Below are 21,798 nucleotides of genomic sequence, written 5' to 3' on the forward strand. Positions count from 1 at the left end.
TCTTCCTCTGATGTGTGAGGAGGAGGAAAGAAGCCATCCAAAGTTATCACTCTCGATCTAAAAGAGCTTGTGATGACCTTTGGCATAAAAGCCAGTTTAGGGCGCAAAACAGCTGAGCTGCCATCTCCTTGTATCTGGAGACATGACGGAGCCACAGAGAGAGCCGCCAAATCACTCACCCTTTTAGCTGATGTCAGAACCAAGAGAAGAGCTACTTTGGCTGACAGAAACTTCAGGGGAACCTGATCTAAAGGTTCAAAAGGAGCTTTACTCAGTACGTGCAGCACTACAGCCAAATCCCATTGAGGCGCTAAAGCGCGTGACACCGGTCTGAGTCTCTGTGCACCCCGTAGAAACCGTGTTGTCAGAGGGTGACTAAACACCGTGCTGATCCCAAAACCTATGTGGCAAGATGAAATGGCAGCAGCATATGTTTTGACTGTGCTATAGGCCAAATTCCTGTCCAGCAACAGCTGGAGGAATGACTGCACTTGAGGCAGGGGGCACCTAACGGGGTCCAGGCTTTTCCCTACACACCAACGCTGGAACGCTGTCCAATTGGCTGTGTAAGACGCCCTGGTTAACGCGGCCCTTGATCCCTGAATGGTACTCACCTCATCTTGAGAGAGGCCCAGCCCCTCTAAGTGTTTCCGTTCAGGGGCCATGCCCACAAACGTTGGCCTAACACTGGGTGACCGCTGATCGCTCCCTCCACCTGGGAGAGAGCATCCCTGCGCCACAGAATTTCCCACGGTCTCCTTGACAGCATACGTTGTATGCAGGGAAACGAGGACGCTCCCGTGCGCTCCGGGGCTATTAAGACCGCTATCGGTCGCTCCTCCTGCACTCGGTCCAGGAACCGAGGGATCAGAGGGACTGGTGGGAAAGCGTATAATAACACCCTGGGCCAAGGTCTGCGTGAGAACGCTTCCACCCCCAGGGGGGGGGGTGATCCTGCATTCTCAGGGAGAACCAGAGAGCACATTGCGCGTTCCCGCGTGCAGCGAACAGATCCACCTCCGCTCTCCCGAACCTGCTCCACACCTCCAGTCCCCTTGTCGAGAACCTCCTCTGGACATGAGGTCTGCCCCTCTGTTCAACTCACCGGGAATATACACCGCTCTGACAGAGAGTACGTGTGTGCGCGCCCAGCACAACAGTCGCCTGGCTGTGTTCAGCAGCTGCGCTGATCGTACACCTCCCTGACGATTTATGTAAGCTGCCGCTGCCTTATTGTCTGTTCGTATCAACACATGATGATTCCACAGCAACGGGGCGAAGGGCTGGATTACTCTCCATACGGAGAGTAATTCCATCACTTTTATATGGAGAGATCAGAGAGATGCGTCTGTGAACACAGAGGTGTGTGACGTCACCCTGCCGAGGGGAACCCCCACTGACAGGACGTGGAGATTTTTCCAGTAGGTCAGATCTAAACCTACGGATAGAGGAATGCACACCCTGCGTCTCCTCTGACGCACGGGGTCGATGTGCAGGCGAATAAACCACCTCTGAAGTCTCCTCATGTAAAGGAGACCCAGGGGAATCACCACGTGACCAGCTGACATCATGCCCAACAGCTGCATCACGGAGAGGGCTGTCACCACCCTGCGGGGTGTGACGCGCCTGAGGAGAGCTGTCAGATTCTCCACTCTCCGCTGTGAGAGTCGCGCTCTCATGCGGACTGAGTTGAATTCCACTCCCAGATAAATGATAATCTGGGAGGGAAGAGGACAGCTCTTCTTCCAGTTGATGATGAAACCCAGGCTTGACAGATGCGATACGAATTGTACCGTCTGTAAAGCAGCTTCCTCCCTGGAGCTAGCCAGCAACAGCAGGTCGTCCAGATAAAATAACACTCTCAACCCTCCTCTGCGTAGCGGCTCCAGCGCCGTCTCCACACACTTTGAAAAGGTGCGAGGAGCCAGGGAATATCCGAACGGCAGTCGGTTGAACTGGTACGCTATTCCCTTGAATGAGAACCGCAGGAATTTCCTGTGTTTCGGGATGATGGTTATGTGGAAGTAAGCATCCTTCAGGTCTATTGAGGTGCACCAATCTCCCTGGTGAACACACTCCATTACCTGTTTGATTTTCAGCATATGAAAAGGTATTTTCATTATCACCCTGTTGAATGCTGACAGATCTAGGATGGGTCTCATCCCCCCGGTCTTTTTTGGGATAAGAAAATAACGGGATTAAAACCCCCGATTTTCTTCCCCTTGAGGAACCCTAGAGATCGCTCTCTTTAACAGGAGTTCCTGCAGCTCTGACTGGAGCGCAAGACACTGTTCTTGGGATGACAGGAGTGTTTCCTGAATCCCCTCAAACTGCGGGGGGGTAAGGCTAAGTCCAACAGTGTCACTTTTATTGAGAACTTGTGGTAACAAATATTTGTATCGATCATCAAATATAGCAGGGAAAAAAGAGCTGCTGATTTGAAAAAAAACCTCGAGAGACGGCTGAGGTGACCGCAGTCAGGGCTCGACATTATAAATGGCCCGCTGGCCCGGAAGCACTATTTAGACACCCCGGGCCAGCATAACGTACTTTCCCCTTGCCCGCTCGGGCCACTAAAAATATTGCTTTCAAATTTTTTTCCTGTGGTATTGGTATTTTAACTAGCAATTTAGTTAAATTGTTTCGTTTATCAACACTACAACATAGCGTTCCGTGAGTCGGTTGTCGTTGTTGGGTGAAAAGCAAACAGCTGTTTGCTGCGGAGCACAGCGTGAGCAGGAGCGCGCTCCTTCACTACAGACTATCGCGCCACCTAACCATTTGCCAAAATCTTTTTAATACCAGCGGTAACCGGCCAAGCGCCGGGCAAAAAACAATCTTCAAATAAAAGAAAGTCAGCGGAGGAGTTAAAGGAGAGTGACAGGGAGCATGAGAAGAAGAGGGAGAGAAAGTTTCAGCCAGCTTGATCGATGGAGTTGGCTGCAGTGACGCGTCCTAAAACCCTTTTATAATCTATCGATTAGATTTATGATTCGAAAATTATAAAAGTAGGGTATACATGTGGAGATTATCCGGCTGAACAAAACGTGCATTTATCAAACAGGTTTGTTTTCCACAGACCTTATTTCCAGCTATTTCCCAAAACCCTGTGGAGAAATCCCATTGCTTTTTGTGGAGGGAACCAGCAGCTTACTTACTGGTTTTATGACGTGTCACTGGCTGCACCTCTCAATATGATGCCAATATAAACAAGGTCTTCTGTTGGCTCTGTACATCAATGCCGACCTATGCTGACAAGTAAGTGAAGGGTAGACAATATAAAGGTATTGGCGAAATGTCCCAGCAGTTTAGAATAATGAAGGTTCTAATCAAATCAATTACATAGCCATTACATGTCTAACTCCTAATGACAGGAAGGCAGAAAGTGCATTATACAAATAATAATACGCATAATAGCAGACATTTAAAAAAAATGACCACAATATCATTATTTTAATAAACCAAATATGAACAATTGAGGAAAATGAGGAATAACTGATGATTCAAATGTTGTAGTAATGTAGTTAGTGCATAAATTAGGCTACTATTGCAACAAACGTGTTAATTTTCTTCATTATTAGTCGATTTTATTTTTGGTGGACGAATGCTCCGGGCCAGTGGTTACAATGGTGGGGCCAGTGATAATACAATTCCACCGGCCCAGAGGGCCTACCCCTGGCAGTGCTGAACCGCTATATAGTTTAAATCTCCTAACAATGTTGTCCATTTTAGACACAGGCTTATTATATTTACAGCCCTTAATAACATTCATTTTCTGGGCTCAAAATGTGTCTTGGCCGTTTTTGTTGTGATCGCTAAATTCCCCTAGTTTCCCCTTGTTTATAATATCACCGTTCCAAGCAAACGAGTGCTTTTTGTTTTGAAATCTAATATTAAATGTAAACATTGAATGAATGTGCATGAGAGCAAAATGTATAAATATGAGCATTAAAATATAATAATATGAGAGCAAAATGTATGAATGTGTGAGTGTAAATATATATGTGTGTGAGAGTGAACATATATGTAAAAGGAGAATATATGTGTGTGAGAGTGAAAATGTATGTCTGTAAAAGCAAAATATATGTGTGTGAGAGTGAACATATATGTATGTATAAGGAGAATGTATGTGCGTGAGAGGACCAGTATGAATTGCGGCCTGTACGGCCCCTCATACGGCCCTGATGACATGCATTTTACTTAGTCGAGTATTCAAATTCATACAAAATAAATATTGATTAATACTTAATTGACAAGGTTTGTACACTCATTCAACCTCAAAAGTTGGTTTGTGTAAAAATCATCTGGATAGGAGAAGTGGTAGTGATATGCTGCACAGTGCTACCATTCACATGATCAAAGGAAGTAGGAACAAATGTACCATAGGATGTACTCTATTCGTATCTGTATTAGCTGAAGGGTAGTGGTTTGAAATGTTTTGAGTGATACCCTGCCCAACATGAAGCTAAAAAGGTTTTGTCATGAATTTATCAGTTCAGCCCATAGGTTCAGCCATGACTGTGTAAAATCTTGTTTTAATAAGTTGTTACACTGTTTCTGTTTCCTTGGTGTCTGAATGCACGGTACCCTGGGATATGTTCTAGGCTCTCACACAGAGTGATTTTACATGCTGGAACAGATGGCCATAGGATGACTTGTGCATGACAACTAGTCACTCTCTGTGCTGTATCTTGTTCCACTCATGCCTCAGTGATCATGAGCGCCTGCAATAGCTTATGAGCTAATCATCAGAGCAAAACACTGGACAGTGATCTAATTTAAGCTGCTGTTGGGCTACAAAAGCCTGGATGTAACAAAGAAAGGGAAAGAGATCGACTAGGAGCAAACTTCACAGATTGCGCCCATCTTGGCTGAAGATAATGGCAACATCTGTTCACTTCCTCACTAACACAGTCTATTGCATGTATTTCCCCTAGATTAATCCCAGAGAAATGCGTTGAGAAGTTGTTTAGGGTAATATCAAACATTATGGCAGTCATAAACTTGTTAAAAAAGGCTGTTATTCTGTGGATCCCACATCAGAGCAAACAAAAGACAACATTCCTCAAAATCGACAATAGAGTTTGAGAACAGTTCTCTTTTATTCAGATTCCCCCCTCACTCTCTGTGGCTCACTGTGCCTTTACAAGCAGGGGAAATGATCAGAGGTTGGTGGAACAGAGACAACATTAATAAGCCCTCTGAGGCTGTTGTATAAGCTATGTTCTTGCCCCCTAAGCACAAGGAGACATTCATCTCACCCCCTCTCTCCTGTGTGATCTCTTAATGACAATGAAACAGGCCTGCAAGAATTCAAGCAATTTTCTAAATTGATTTTTCTCCCAGACGATTTTCTTTGTCGTTACAGTGTCATTCATAACTTGTCATGGGATTCACACAAGCTTTTCTGTGGGAGTCTGTGGCGGTGTGGACTGCACACTAGGCCTTGTTAGTGAGCTTATGTGCAGTACTTTTTTATGTATGAAGCTCCACACAGGCTTCCTTTTTATGGAGTCAGCAGCAACATGCCCCTAACTACACATCTGTGCAGCTGAGTACCACCGGGACATGTGAGGGCTGCCAAGTGGAGCTTAGAACATACGTGGTTAGGGGCAAATTACTTTCTCTACCCCCAGCAATATTATGCACTTATATTGCGAGGACTTTACCTCTCTAAATTGCAGTCTATGTACAATACAACAAAAGGTACTGTATGAGCCAATTAGCACTCCGGGTATAAAGGAAGGAACCAATGTTTGTAGATTCAGGTTCCGCCAGAAGGTCAAACTGTTTTTGACAACACACCCGAGCACAAAAACGAAACCAAGGGATACTCACAGACGCTGAGGTAAAGTTTGACTGCCGAAGCTCAGCTAAGTCTTTTTTATTGTCATTTGTTATACGGTGATGGAATCGGATGCAAGTTCAATGGACAACAGTGATGGAAAATAAATGGACTGAGTGTTACATTTGAGACTTTTGTATCAGACTTTTTATTCACCTGACAAGCTAAAGAGTTTGTCAATTACGCCAACAAAGCAGATCCTCAATGGCTTAGAGCGTTGGTCTCTGTTGAGAAAGATATTTACCAAGGCCTTTTACCCAGTTTATCACTCTACTTCTTCAGTCAGCGTCAGTTCTCGGGCCCTAACCAATACATCTTCAGTGTCTGCCATCAAGTTCTGTGTTTTCCTTGTGATCTGAGTCTTTGCTCCAGCACTCCTTTACAGCTTCTACAGGTACAGTATGTTAATGTATTGGTATGTGTTTCTACATGCACAGTGTTGATGTGCCAGGTTGTGACCACCCGCGGTGGGTTGTCCGTCAGAAACCAGCAGAGAAGAGCCGCCCTAACATGAAGACAAATGAGGTGCAAAAGGAAAAGGCTGTCAGGCTCGCTGCCGGCGGGGCCGCTCGATAAAAAGAAAGATGAGGAGACGATGTTCAATAAAGCAGCCAGGCCCTGCGATCTGCCCCACAGGGACGGCCAGAGATGAAACAACGCGAGAGAGAGAGAGAGAGCAGAGAGGTATGGAGGTGCGAGGTGCCAAAATAAAGAGAAAAAGAGTGTCAGAACAGAGAAAAGGCCAACAAAACCTGAGAGACCCAGAGAGAGGTTAGAGAAAAGAAAGAAGTCCTCGACACAGGGAAGGAGGAAGAGAATAACAACTCAAATTGTGAATCAGCATTCCCCCTGCAGAAGCAAGCCTCCTTTAGCAGCAGGAGCCTGTGACAGATTAAGCTCCCTGATTCCATTTTACATCTATATACGATAACTGGGGGGAAGGATTTGGAATTTGGTCATCCGTAACTCGACAGCCCTAACACCAGATTCTGTTCAGTATCTGTTCCCCAAGCTGTCACAGCCACCGCAGGGTTTTGTGCTTGTTCTGCCCCATACACCCGTTTATTGAATTTCAATGATAAACATAAGTTTGCTGTTTTCTTTCTCCCCATGGCACTTGTCAGACCCTGGAGACAGGAAATAAAATAAAGGAGAGATTGAAGAAAAGTATTCCCAGATTGAATGAAGTCACAGGATGCGCTGCTGAGGTCTTTTCTTTATAAATGCAATGTTTTGGCTCCAGTTATCCAGGTGTAATTAGGGTTAAATCCCCGGCTGTCAGTCAGCTTGTCATTTACGGCCACTAAAGGGGACATCTCCGGTGCTGAGGAGCGCAGGTCTGCCACTCCAATCAGCTTTATGAAGCTGGGGTCTGTCAGATAAGCAGGGGCCAGCAGGGGCACACACTGTGGAGAGGAGGAGGAGGATGATCTGCTCCTTCAATGAATCAATCAATGAAGGACGAAGGATGCAGTGACACAGGGCCGTGAAAGAAGCCAGGATTGATTGAGACTCAAAATCCAATCTGATGGATAATCCCAGGAATTATAAATGGCAACATGAAGTAGCTGTATGTATAAGAGCTTCTCTTTTTAATCAATATTCAAACTGCAGTTATAAGAAGGGAACACCTTTCTTCTTTAGTCTAAAAGGGTTTGTTCAAATATTAAATACACTTTTAATTACAAGTAGAAACATCAAGGTCTGAAAAGTGAAGCCAATGTGGAATTACTTTTCAAGAGGACATATTCTGCCAATTTTCAGGTTCATATTAGTATAGTGTCTAGGGATGCACCGAATATTCGGCCACCGAAAATTATCGGCCGAAAATGGTTAAAAAGGCCCTTTCGGCCGAAAGGGTTTTAGCACCGAAAAAATATCACCGAATGTCAGAACAGGCTTACGTTGGTAACCTAACGTGTTGTTGTGATGACGTAATAAAGACGCGGCGACCATGCTCACGGCTGGCTCACAGCCAACATGTCTGCCGCTTGGAGATACTTCACAATATCAGAGAAAGAGGCGCGGATTGCGATTTGCAAAACGTGTTCAGCTGACATTTCTCGAGGGGGTGTAACTGCAAAGACTTTCAGCACTTCGAGATTACTCCACCACTTGAAATCTAAACACCCGGACAAATATGCGGAGTATGATGAAATCACCAGCGCACACCGCTTTCACACCGCTTTCCTGACCTGGCCAAGGTGGCACGCAAGTATTTGAGTGCTCCATGCACAAGCACTGACAGCGAGAGACTGTTTAGCGCTGCCTCTCATGTGCTTGATGAGAAGAGGAACAGACTTATGGCTGATAAAGCAGAGAAGCTACTGTTCATTAAAAATAACCTCCCACTTTTCCTTAATAAGTAGACAAGGCTGGCTTATCATAGGCTTATCATAAGCTTATCTAGTTCTACATGTCTACTCTATACCCACTTTCCTGAACAATTTTCATTGTGAGTTATAATTCACCATCTCAGGTTATCATTAGGGGGAAATTACAGCAGCACAGTGTTCAATATATTGTACTTTCGGTATCTAAATGATACAATGTTGTTTACATTGCTCATGAGGACAGACCACCTTATTTGCAGATTCTTGAAATTGTAATTTAATTTGTAATTGATTGTGGATTTTGTATCCAGTTTTCACTTTATGTATCTTTATACAATGTTTACTACTTTGTTTATGAGGCCTTATGTACAGATTCTTGAAATTCAATTGTAATTTCATTTGTAAATACTATAGTTACATTCATGTGGATTTATCCAGTTTGCACATTTGTATGCATGCACTTATAGGTGCATTTGTTGTTGTTGAAGGCCTGGCTGTTACAGTCTTTATTTACACTATTTTGTTGTAGGCCTACTGGCCTAGATGTTTATGCAGTTTTAAAGCCCCTTGGCTTTGTTCTGAATGCACTTTGTTGTAGTTATCCTACAGAGAAAACTGTATGCATTCAAAAGTGCTGAATAAATGTTTTATGGACCCATAATAGTGATTATTATTTAAGTTAAGTTTTGCCATAATCATGTCTATTTCCATAATCAGGTAGCTGAACAACATTGGTAACAAATGTATACATTATATATATATATATTTCTATTAATCATTTTCGGCCTTTCGGCATTCGGTTTTCGGCCAACTGTTTCCTATTTCCGGTATCGGTTTCGGCCAAGAATTTCCCATTCGGTGCACCCCTAATAGTGTCTCTACTGGGACATGTCTCTATGCTTTAATATTCAAAAAGCTCTTTATGTTTCTCATACTGCCTGTGCTGCAGCACCTCTTTTCAACCTGTGTCTGAAACCAGAGCCCAGTCTGCTCTGATTGGTTAGCTGGCCGGCTCTGTTGTGATTGGTCAACTGCTCAGAGATCTCCTGCCCCTTAGCCTATCACATGTTGGAGCACTAGCCAATAGACGTGCAAGTGTTACTATGTGCCATAAGTAAACACTGGAGTCAAAAGGAGTCCAATGGAGGCCTTTCAGGCAGGGGGGGGGAGTGTGTGGGAGAGAAACTCCCTCTGGAGGGAACACAGGGATTTTAGCCTCTGCAGACCATTATCATTTATAATATCTAACGGAGGGCAACTCAAAAAGGTTTGTCTATAAGTCTAATTAGGCGCGTTCACACCGGAGTACTTTTCCCTGTACTTTTACCGTTTAGTTCCGTTAGTGCCTGGAATTTTGCGTTCACACCAAAAAGAGTACTTAGTTCCGAGAACTTTTACCCCCATTTGTAGTGCCTGCTAGAGAGGTGGTACTATCCTGGGGAGAAAAAAGTACCAATTTCGATTGGCTGGGCGAATTGCAAACCACGGCCCGTAAAACTCAGAAAAGTTTTGTGAAGCCGCCATTGTATTTGCTGGCATTAGCATTATTAGCATAGAAGATGCTGGGAGTCCCAGCAGCTTCTACTGAAGCCAGTCCCCAACTCCGGGGACTTCCGGCCGGGGACTTCAGGTGGCAGTATACGCCCTGAAGTGGTTTGCAGCCTGCCAGTAAACCCAAAGCAGAAGAAGAAGAAGTGACGTCAGTTTAAATGCTATTTTATTCTGGAAAAAAACCGGAAGTTCTCAATACCAAGCTTTTATTCTGAAAATCCTTCATGACGACATCCGGGACTACCGTCCATTAGTATCATTAAAGTGGCTATTGACGCCGTTAACATGTATTACATATAAAGTTATGAAAGAGATAAGGAGGAGAAAAGGCATGTGGAAGTAAGCAATGAATGTAAAATGTCGAAATCCTCTGTTTAAAACGCGATATCGGACACAGGAGAACGAGGGGGGGAAGTCTCCTACGTCACTACAGCTCACAGAGAGGAGGAGCGAACAGCCAGCAAGCGGGAAAGACAAAGGCTTGTGAGGTCTCTTCTGCACGGCCACCACCTGGGAGAGGAAGCTGCAGCCTTTCTCTCCTGTCTGAAAAATCTCCTGTGTGTAACATTACCGCGCCATATTTTTAATTAAAGTAACCATTTGAACCTTCTCAGAGACTCAATTAGTCTCCTTTTTAAAGCTTCTCTCCTGGACGCGAGAATAACGAACACAGATACAGGTACTTACGGCCCCTACACACGGCGGCGTGCGTTGAAGCTTCAATGCTTCTGCCCATTCACTTTGAATGGGGTGACGTCACGCTTCGCCGAACTGCATTGTGGGAGCAAAGCGTAGCTTTTGCTCGCGTTGCTCGCTTCAAAATTGAAAAATGTTCTACTTTTGAAGCTTCCACGGAAGCATCAGCCAATCCAACCGCTGCTTGTGTGTCCGGGGCGGGAGATTCACGTGATTCGTTGTTGGTCGAGCGTCAGACATGCCCAGCCGGCAAGCTTCAACACACGCCGCCGTGTGTAGGGGCCGTAAGTGCTGGGCACTAAGTACGGCAAAGTACTTGGTGTGAAAGCGGCTATTGTTCTTCTCACTTGATGTATTACCTCTGTAAACATTTTCCGAATGAGTGTATGGTCTCAATCGCTAGTTTTAAGCGTTCTTCAACACAGTATGATGTTCTTTTGGTAAAATACTGTACAGTCCCATCACTCAAGGTAGTGTTGCTCTCCCGAGTCAGAAAATGTGTCACTCCATTAGGCTGATTTTGGTTTAGTTGTTAGTTGGCTGGTTTGTGAGGATTGGGCTCCTTTTTGTAGCATTTTGGTTCACAATTTAAACAAATTCAAAAATAATATTTCACCTCCTGCTCTACCAAAGATGGACGAGGCATAAGTAGGTTTGACTACTCTTCAGTCAGTTATTGACTTTTATTCATTTCAAAAAGACCTTAAATCGCATGTTTGATTACTTAAATTGCTAAAGTAGAACACCTGAGTCACATTCTGCACCACCACTCACAGTATTACTTGTCTTGGCGGATCATGCACTGATTTAGACTACAACACTCATTCATAGGATTTCGAGGCGTAGTCGTGGAGGAGGGGGTCTGCAGTTCGGTGGACTAAGGATTGCACCACTGCTTTTTGCAGACGATATGGTTCTAATGGCTTCATCGGTCTGCGACCTTCAGCACTCACTGGATCGGTTCGCAACAGAGTGTGAAGCGGCTGGGATGAGGATCAGCACCTTCAAATCTGAGGCCATGGTTCACAGCAGGAAACCGATGGACTGTCCACTCCAAGTAGGGAATGAGTCCTTACCCGAAGTGAAGGAGTTCAAGTATCTCGGGGTCTTGTTCTCGAGTGAGGGAACAATGGAGCGTGAGATGGGCCGGAGAATCGGAGCAGCAGGAGCGGTACTGCAGTCGCTTTACCGCACCGTTGTGACGAAAAGGGAGCTGAGCCAGAAGACAAAGCTCTCTGTCTACCGGGCCATTTTCCTTCCTACCCTCACCTATGGTCATGAAGGATGGGTCATGACCAAAAGAACGAGATCACGGATACAAGCGGCCGAGAAGGTTTTCTCCGCAGGGTGGCTGGTGTCTCCCTTAAGGCCCTGTCACACTGTCCCGAAATTGACACCCGATGGACACACGAATATGGAATTGTGAATTTCGCACGATGAACCACACACGAAGGCAACATTTACATTACATTTAAGACATACAACTGCAATGAAAGTACTAAAAACAATTGTGTTACAGTACTATGATACTGTACTGATATCTTCAGACTTTGTTCTTTACTTTATCCGTCGTTATATGTAGAAAATATTACGTTTTCTCCGTAAAGTTGTTTCCATAACAACAACAACTTCCTGTCAACTGTCCTTCAAAATAATATATTATATCCTTTTTAGTTTCACAGAACACAAATTGGGGTTATTTACATAATATATTTACATGATTTTGTTGTGCAATAAAACAACCCGATGGACACACGATAAAGGAAATGTTCAAATTCGGCTGTGATCGTAGCAACATCGGGCCATTCGTGAGGGCATCTTAAGCCTTCGTATGACCGCCGGTGGAGTTTCTCAGGCTCCGGCAGAAACTTCGTGAGCGGTGGCAAAATCTTTGGCATGCCAACAAATTGCCGAAGGACCTTGCGAAGGTTCATTTTCGTGTTGAATTCGTGTGTTAATTGTGCCCTTCGTAAGGCCATCGTGAGGGCATCGTGTTATCATCGGTGCCATCGGGCATTCGCCCCGATCAGAGTGAGGGCGAATGCCCGATGGCACCGATGATAACACGAAGATGACACGATTTGACAAGATGTCCTCACGAGTGCCTTACGAAGTTGCCGCTCACGAAGTTGCTGCTGGAGCCTGAGAAACTCCACCGGCGGTCATACGATGGCTTAAGATGCCCTCACGAATGGCCCGATGTTGCTACGATCACAGCCGAATTTGAACATTTCCTTTATCGTGTGTCCATCGGGTGTCAATTTCGGGACAGTGTGACAGGGCCTTTAGGGATAAGGTGAGAAGTTCGGTCATCCGGGAGGGACTCGGAGTTGAACCGCTCCTCCTTCGCGTCGAAAGGAGCCAGTTGAGGTGGTTCGGGCACCTAGTTAGGATGCCACCTGGGCGCCTCCCTAGGGAGGTGTTCCAGGCACGTCCAGCTGGGAAGAGACCAAGGGGTAGACCTAGAACCAGGTGGAGGGATTATATCTCTTCGCTGGCCTGGGAGCGCCTTGGGATCCCCCAGTCAGAGCTGGTTGATGTGGCCAGGGAAAAGAAAGTTTTGGGCTCTCTGCTGGAACTGCTACCTCCGCGACCCAACCACGGATAAGCGGGAGAAGATGGATGGATGGATGGACTTCAGTTCATGGTCATGCTAGGTCAATTGATGGTTAAAGACACTGAGGTAAAGTTTGGCTGCCACAGCTAAGTTATTGTGCTTTTCAATTTCATTTGCTTTTTTGTTTTAAATCACTTTTGAAACTGTAAATATCTTTGCTGTTTATGAATTTGTTTCATGGTGGCATGTGAAAAAGCTACCAACATTCCATTCTCCCAAGAGCATCCACATATTTTCCCACTGCAGCAAACAGTGTCAGCAGACTGAACAATGAAAACACATTTTAAAAGGTTTTCAATAAACTGTGAGCTACGACAAACAACACATAAGTAACACATTTAAATATTTATTATATTGCTGATTAAGAAAATGTACTAAAAGGTTCAATAATGTTTTGCTTTATTAACGCAATTGCATAAGAAACAGCACTCTTTCTCTCTCTCCAGAAAGTTTCATCATTAAGTCATTCAGTCATTCACATCCTTCTCTTCTCTCATCATCATTCAGGCCGCAGTGACACAGCGCTGTCTGCACACCTCAATGAGGAACATACAGCGACTAGGTAATATTTTCGGTTGCCCTCATCCTGAACCTTGCCAGCTGTTCTGCCACTGCTAAAGAAGCCAAAAGATAAAAAGGAATTCTAATATGACAGGTTGGGGGAAAAGTAGCCAACGGCCTTTTCTTCTAATGATGACTTAAGCACCGGCTCAGCCTGCCAATAGCAGGTCCTTAAACTGATGGTGAGGGTCCGATTTGTCACCGGCGGCACAAGTTAATTAGACAAATGTCATGTGCTGCTCTCCTCCAGCAGACAACAGCCCGGCCCACATGCTGCGGAATAATATTGTTAACCGATCAAAATGGCTGACCTCATTAATTTTCCCAGACGTCTCCTGTCGTCAGTTCCAGGTGTGAGTGGGCCACAGCGTGCCGCCTCACCCGTTCCCTCATCAGAGGCATTGGTACCTGCAGAAAAACTTGTGATATGTGACCTCCAAGTGTCACATCTAGTTGCTTCCACTTTTTTTCCATTTTCTTCTTTCACCCTGTCATGACTCACCTTCTGCTTTTCTGGAAGTGACCACATTGTCTGCACACGGTAATGAAATAATGACATTGTGACTAAGAGGAACATTTTCTACTGCCATAAAGTGGTTTTAGGTTTGGTCTGGTGCTTTATTTGCCTAATTAGTCCTGAGAAACTTGTCTAGGAAAGTAGAAGTAGGGGGAAAGCATCTTAGTAATGCAAAGATGTGTATTGTTTTATGTCCTATCCTATATATGATGTTGCATTGTTGGAGGAGCTTGGCACTTTTAAAAAGTCCTTAAACTTGCCTATTCTAGTAAGGGCAGAATATCAGCTATACGGCGGCCCAAATACAGCAGATTTTGTAATTGGATTAGTTGACAGTCTGGAAAATATTTCATATTCAAGCGATATCCTGAAAGCATTGACATATTCAGACATGGCCTAACCGTCCACCTGGCGGGACAATGGTGTGTGTGATCCATGCACCTGCTTTCACACCATGAGCTTTATAATAGAGAGCTGTAGTGCCGGCTGCAGCAGAATGGTTGAAATCCGAGCAGTTTGCTCACTGATCAAGGGCTTAAGGAGTCACTGAGGTGTGTAAAACTCACCTCGCCTAGCATCTGCTCTCCATGTTCAGCACGGAGCTCATAAAGTGGATCTTTTGTCTGACGGCCCTGGTCTGTCAAATGAAAACGGGGGCCTGGCGCTGCGGTGCAAATGACTAACGTAATTCAATCTGGACGCCACAACAGCTTTTATGTCTGTGAGCGGCCGGTGAACACATCTGCAGGTTCCATCTCCGTGTAGCCCGGGCTAATTTGTTTGTCATTACTTGCTTGGCTTCCATCCGCGGGTTCTGTGGAAGTGTTTCTGGCAGCCCTGTCCTCCGTGTTAATGGAGCGTTCACAGCCTCTTCTACAGATGCCACGTCGATCCTGTGACCCCGAACAGCATGCAACTGTCCGGTCTCATGAAAAAATAAACATAACGCCCTTCATTCTGTCTGAAACTGGGAAGACACGCTTTTCCTGTGTCAGGCATTGAAAATGGGATCTGTCTGAGATGTTAATGACGTGTACGCAGTGTCAATAATCCTTAAACTGATTAGATCTTGGAGCTAATTGCAGAAACCCCTTATCATAATCAGAATCATAATACCTTTATTGGTCCCACAGAGGGGACATTTACATTGTTACAGCAACAACAAAACACTATTAGAAAGGGCATGCACATAATATTTAACATTTAAATGCCCACATTTTATCTTTTATACTTTAATTTGTTGAATGCACTTTTTTATGATTTATAGGTAGGTTTTATATTGGAATTCAGAAGACATTGTTATAAGGTAACGTGACAGGAAGAGGACCATACTTGTTATCTCATGCTGTCACTTTAAGAAGCGAATTAGCCTGTTAGCTAAGAATCTAGCTAACATCAAAACTAGAATCTAGTTTGATGAAAAAAGTAAGTTCCCTCAAACATATGGATACACTGTGGTCATATTTTCACTGTTTTCTCTGTCAACTGCTGTCGAAGTGTGTTTTGGCCCACTGGTTGCGCTGAGTGGTTAAAGTTTCAATATTTACTTAATTATCCTTCTAATCACAGATAATGCTTTTTCCCAGAGCATGCCAAGAGTCAATCCGTGAGCAAGTCTTCTGTCTGGCAGTTTGGCATTAAACTGATTTGTAGCTGTAATTATATTAGAGCAGTGCATAGGAATACAGTCATAATTCATATCATCAAGTAAGCAGTATGAGTCAGAATACTACACTACAGATAAACATTAAATATTACACATTATTGCCAAACTTACAGGGGTTCTAAGTGCTGAGGGTTGTACAAGATCTATAAAATAAATGTATACTTTTTTATTTTCAAAAGTAAATAGACTCAAGTTGTGAAGTTGCATACTAAGGCTCATTACAAATACATTTGACTTCAACTGAAACAGTGATTGGGAAATTACTGATGTCACCGTGCAGGGACTTCTAATCGTATTCTACTCCGTGAGCACTTCTAAGATCACAAGCGTCAGAGCAGCACTGGGTTATAAATGTCCAAAATGAGCTGCGTCTGTAATTCAAAGTGCCATGAAGGTTTAGGAAATCTGTCGCTCAGCAGGGAGTCTTTAAAGAGCGGGAACTGAACACACTTTTTATTATACACCAGTAATAAAACTCAGGGTACTGCAATCGGTTACTAAAAGGGGTCTTCGGGAAATAGTGGAAATGTGCATATGTGCTATAAAGTGGTGAAGTGTAAAAATGGCCAAAGTGCGTCACTTAAAGACGCAGTCCACCCACACATTGAAAAAGATGCATACAAAGACTACTAAGTGACACAAAGAGTATCAGCATTCCCAACAAGACAAAACAACCACAGACACAAATAACTACAAAATAACTACAAAATATCACAAAGTCACAGAAAACAACTACAAAAACAGACAACTCAAATATATAGCATTTGTATTTCGTGCTATGGGAGGAGATGGGGCCGTTGTGTCAGAGTCCTCCCCTTCCTGTCAAAAAGTCATAAAATATGAATCCTTATTAGTACGATTGTATGAAAATACTTCAAATAAATAAAACCTGACCTTTTAGGCGTACACGTCACGGTGCAAATCACCAAACCAGTTAAACCCTACGGCCCCGCAGGCGGGGGCAAAACGCAACATCTTGCAAGAAACAGCGTCTGAGGGCTTCTTAACATTTAACAAACTATGAAGGTGTCATACTCACTTAACGGGAAGAAACTCAGCTATCAGACAATATTTACAATTTTTAGCTAAACGAAACAAAAGGGTAATAACAAAGGCTCTGAATTAGCCCTCAGCGGAAAAATGCTAACGCACTTAGCACAAAACTCAAGTATAGTCACGAAATTAATCTATTGATTTGATCAAACTCGATTGCGCCACTTTTTTCGTGTAAAACAGAACGATTTAAAAAGCAATTGAAATAATAACAAATTAGAAGGAAAAACAGATACAAAAAATACAGTTTTCAGTATTCTGACAGAGAACAATTTTAGAAGCAATGTATTTTTATTGGTAGTATATGTTTCGTGCCTGCACCAAATAATAACAAATTAGAAGGAAAAAAAGATGACAAAAAATACAGATTTCAGTATTCTGAGGCTCTGAGCCCCATTTATTTTCCTTGCGGACGGTAAAAAAACTCCGACATTATACAATTTAAAATAAGAGGGATAGGGTTAGGCTTAGGGTTGTCACATCCTGGCCCTGGCTGATCGCCTCACCTGTGTATTTTCGCTCCCTGTTAATCACCTGCCTGGCCTTAATGAGCCTCAGCTGTCTCTAATGATCACTCCTCACCTGTGTTTTTAGTCTGTGCTGTTTCCTTTGTCAGTGCCAGTTTGTCTTGTCTGTATAGCAGAAAGTGCTCCATGTTACTCTCCTGACGTAAGCTATTGTTCTAGCTGCTTAGCATTTGTACCAACCTAGTTGGTTGTTTTTCGTTGCTTCCAGTCAGTACATTTTTTGATCATTGCCTGTTTTATTTTTACCTTTTGGATTAAACTCTTGACTAAAGACCTTTTTGCCTGGTTGTGCTCTTGAGTCCTATTTTTTGCTCGTGCCCGTACTTGTGTCTTATAAGGGTAAGATATTGAGTAAGAAAATGTTTTTATGAACCACACAGCTTCTGGTCTTCCAAGACCCGACCGGACAAATATACGTGGTGCAGGCACGAAACATACTACCAATAGAAAAACATTGCTTTTAAAATCGTTCTGTGTGACACGAAAAAATAGATTCAATTAATGTTGTGACTATAACACGAAATGCCGTGAGACTGGGTTGAGAGTGTATGACAGCTTCCGGTTCCGGGGCATTCTGGCTACACATCACTCATTCACCAATGGGTAATGTTTAGATGGATTGTAGGAACTTCCCCTCGATTCTATTGGCTCTAACGGTTAAAAAGAGGTGTCAATCATCAAAATCGACCGAGGGGGGCCAGAGATATGGAAAATGCACCCAAATAACCAAAGTGTTTTATTTTTCTAAACCTCTCTTAAAAAGGTCAAATATCACTTGTTTTGCATCAATCTTGATACAGGGTACTTATTATATGTTATAGTTTGGATTCCTAAAGCTTTTAGTCTATTATCTGATGGTTTATTGATAAGGCAAAAGTAACAGAAGTAAAGATATAGTAAAACAAACTTAAATGTAATGCTGCAATCATTGAGAAGCCTCAGTGGAAATATACTGTGTGAATACTGTGTGCAACAACAACGCTGAGTTAACCAGATTAAGAACAGATGCATCCTGTTCTGTCCTGTTCTGTCCAAAACTGAAATGCCACAAAGTTGCAGAACTCATTGTTCTCACACAAAGTCACCCACCAAGCAGGCGCAACGTTTCCCAAGGGCAGTCTTGTGAGAACCTAAGGGTTGCTGGACAGCAAAGGCAGATTACACCAAGACAGAGCACAAAAGGTGGGGGCTACACAGCAAAAACTATAAGGACAGGATGTTTCTACAACTCGGGGTTCTCTTTAACTGGGATCTTACTCTGACGGACCTGTCACGGTGAGACCTCAAGAAGGAGTCCAAAGCGCTTTGTGGTATAAGTATCAAATTGAATGTATTTGCTGAACTGTGATTAAAGTACCAAAGTAATATCAGAACCAAATCAGAGTACGAAGTCCAGTGGTGTTTGACTGTTTGACTATTCCTAGACTATTGCCTCTGCTCTCCAGAAAAGAACGGTTCACCGGGAACATCGGGCCAGACCCTGCTCTGGCCATATCCAAACGATCTGCGCGGAGTACGGACTAGGTCCTGTGGACTCCAACATATCCCATCATTCAAGGGTGGTTTTCACTATAAGTAATGTTTTCTTTTTGGACGGACACTATAATTTTTTTTTTTTTTACTATGTTCAATCTAAAATGACTTTCGAATAAAAACATTCTATATTGATTCTGACTTTTCTACATCCAACTCACAGGTTTATCAGGAGGCTGATCCCCCATCATGCACCTGCTCCTCCTCATCACCGGACCACAGCTCTGTCTATTAATGCCAACTCATGTGTGCACGAGCTTATATGGAAAATTGCATCAATACCCAGGTGGATATATGTATGCATGTGCAAAGTGTGCACACAGTTCTGCAGTGACTGTGACTTGCCCCCTCCATCTCTCCCACCTGGGGGGGGGGAGGAGAGGGCTTGGCAAAGGAAATTGACTCACACATAGCTTTATAAAATACTTAGATGACGTGTCTCTAAAATAATGTATCCTGTTTATAGAGGTGGTGAATTTCTGCCAGTTAAAACTAATGTTTTTGGAAGTTCAGCTCAGTTTTTTTTCCTCCACTTTTTATTTATCAAGGGAAAGTAATGCACTGAGATATGTATCCTAGCTTATTAAGTATTATGTGACCAATGTAATTGTGAGATGGAATAAGTGTAGTAAAAAGATCAACAAAGCATGCGTGGGTTACTTCAATTCCGTTATTATGTTATACCACTTAAGTGATCATTTTCAATGAAATAGTTATCACTTCCTATTCCTCCCTGCTAGTTCTGCTGCCTGAACATGTTCATTACAGCAGATCAACAACAACCTTCCATTATGCATGGCCATTCATTCCAACACAGTGGCTTTACAGAATGTTGACAATGAGCAAGTCTAGAGACAATAAAGTTACAGTATTTTTACTGAACATTTTGTATTTATTGGTGTTGTTACGTTAAATGGATGGAAATATATAAACCTACAACATTACCTTTAAACAGCTTTGCTTTATGGATATAACACATTGTATTCAATGTGAATCAAATAGAAAACAAATCTAAAAGGAAGCATACATTACATTACATTACATTACATTACATTGCATTTAGCTGACGCTTTTATCCAAAGCGACTTACAATAAGTGCGTTCGACCAACAAAATACAAACTTGAAGAAAACAGAATCATATAAGTACATCAGGTTTCATAGAGCCAACACATTTCAAGTGCTACTCAACTGGCTTTAGGTAAGCCAGTCCTTTATTAGTATATACTGTAAGTGCTTTGTTAATAGTTCTATCGCTCGAAGTGGAGTCGAAACAGATGAGTTTTCAGTCTACGCCGGAAGATGTATAAGCTATCTGCTGTCCTGATGTCAATGGGGAGCTCATTCCACCATCTTGGAGCCAGGATAGCAAACCCACGTGTTTTTGCTGATGGGAACTTGGGTCCCCCTCGCAGTGCGGGTGCAGCGAGCTGTTTGGCTGATGCAGAGCGTAGTGCACGTGCTGGGGTGTACAGTTTAACCATGTCCTGAATGTACGAAGGGCCAGATCCATTCGCAGCATGGTACGCAAGTACCATTGTCTTGATTAGAAAAAAAACTGAATAGGAACAACATTAGCATTTGTTTGGAGTTATGTCCATTTTATGAATATAATCTGTATACCATTAGCTCTGGATTAGTCTCCAAACCTGTGAGAAAAATATTTGATTCTCAGCAACAACGTATTGCCGCAGTTTTATGACAGGCTGGCCCAGCTTTTAGATGTTATTATCTGTTTGTGTTACTATAAGATAAGTATGGTTTTTCACAATTACAACCCAGCGGCAGATGCTTGCTCTCACACTTTGTAGGAATAAACTCAAAGGGAATGAGGGAGGAGGACGATAAAAGTTACTCACCTGCAGTAATGTTCGCTGTCTGTCCGGCTGATCTGCTCAAGGAAATGGGCTTTTTAGTCTTTGTTATGATATTCTCTCTCCAAGCCGTCACTATCAGTAAAGCAGAAATGACCAACATACAAAACCTTTCCCAGCAGGTATTGCTAGATTTCGTGTGGAATACCAATTTCCGAACAATATGGTTTCACCTGCTGAGAATCATCCTACCTGTGTGTTAGCTGCTGCTGAAAGAAAGGCTGGCAAATAAATGTTCCGTATGTAAGAAGAAGCTTGTCCAGTGGCGGCGCCAGAGTATTTTTGTTGGGTAGTTTATGGTCGGGCTAACCCATACAGTGGTGGGGCTCGAGTCAGTATTTGTAATGTAATTACATACACGCTATATCGCACCCCTTGACAGTGAAATGCAAGCGTGAGGCTTTTATTAGCTTTTATTGGTCTCCTTTTATCAGCTAAATTACATCGAGAGCAACAGGTGTGAGTTAAACAATACAATAGCCTATTCTGCTAATTCCACATTGTTACAACATGCTACGCAGCGGCAGAAACAAGAAAAGTTGGCATATAGAATTGACACGGTGAGGGAGAGGGAGGGAGAGAGACAGGGAGAGACATACAGAGAGAGAGGGAGAGAGACAGAGAGAGAGAGAGAGAGAGAGACAGACAGAGAGAGAGAGAGACACAGGTAAACAGAGAGAGACAGACACAGCACACAACAGGTGGCCTGTGTCTCTATTGTCATACAAAACACTTTTTCAAATGACCCATTATTAAAAAATATATTCAAAACTCACTATTGACGTTCTCAAAGCAGCACGATCCGCCGGTTGTTGTGGTTGGAAGCGAAAATGTCAATGACACGCTGGACATCCAGTGCCTTACTCCTCTGCTTATTGATAGCCAGCAGGCCCAGGTTGCTGTTCCGTGCATCACCACTGCTGTTTCTTCGATAATTCTTGATGCGACAGAGACAGGAGAAGCTGCGTTCGCAGCCAGCAGAGGTCACAGGCAGAGTCAGGGAAATGCTTATGAGTCTGTGTAAATC

Source organism: Gymnodraco acuticeps, unplaced genomic scaffold, assembly GCF_902827175.1.
Source record: "Gymnodraco acuticeps unplaced genomic scaffold, fGymAcu1.1, whole genome shotgun sequence".
In the NCBI taxonomy this organism is placed as follows: domain Eukaryota; kingdom Metazoa; phylum Chordata; class Actinopteri; order Perciformes; family Bathydraconidae; genus Gymnodraco; species Gymnodraco acuticeps.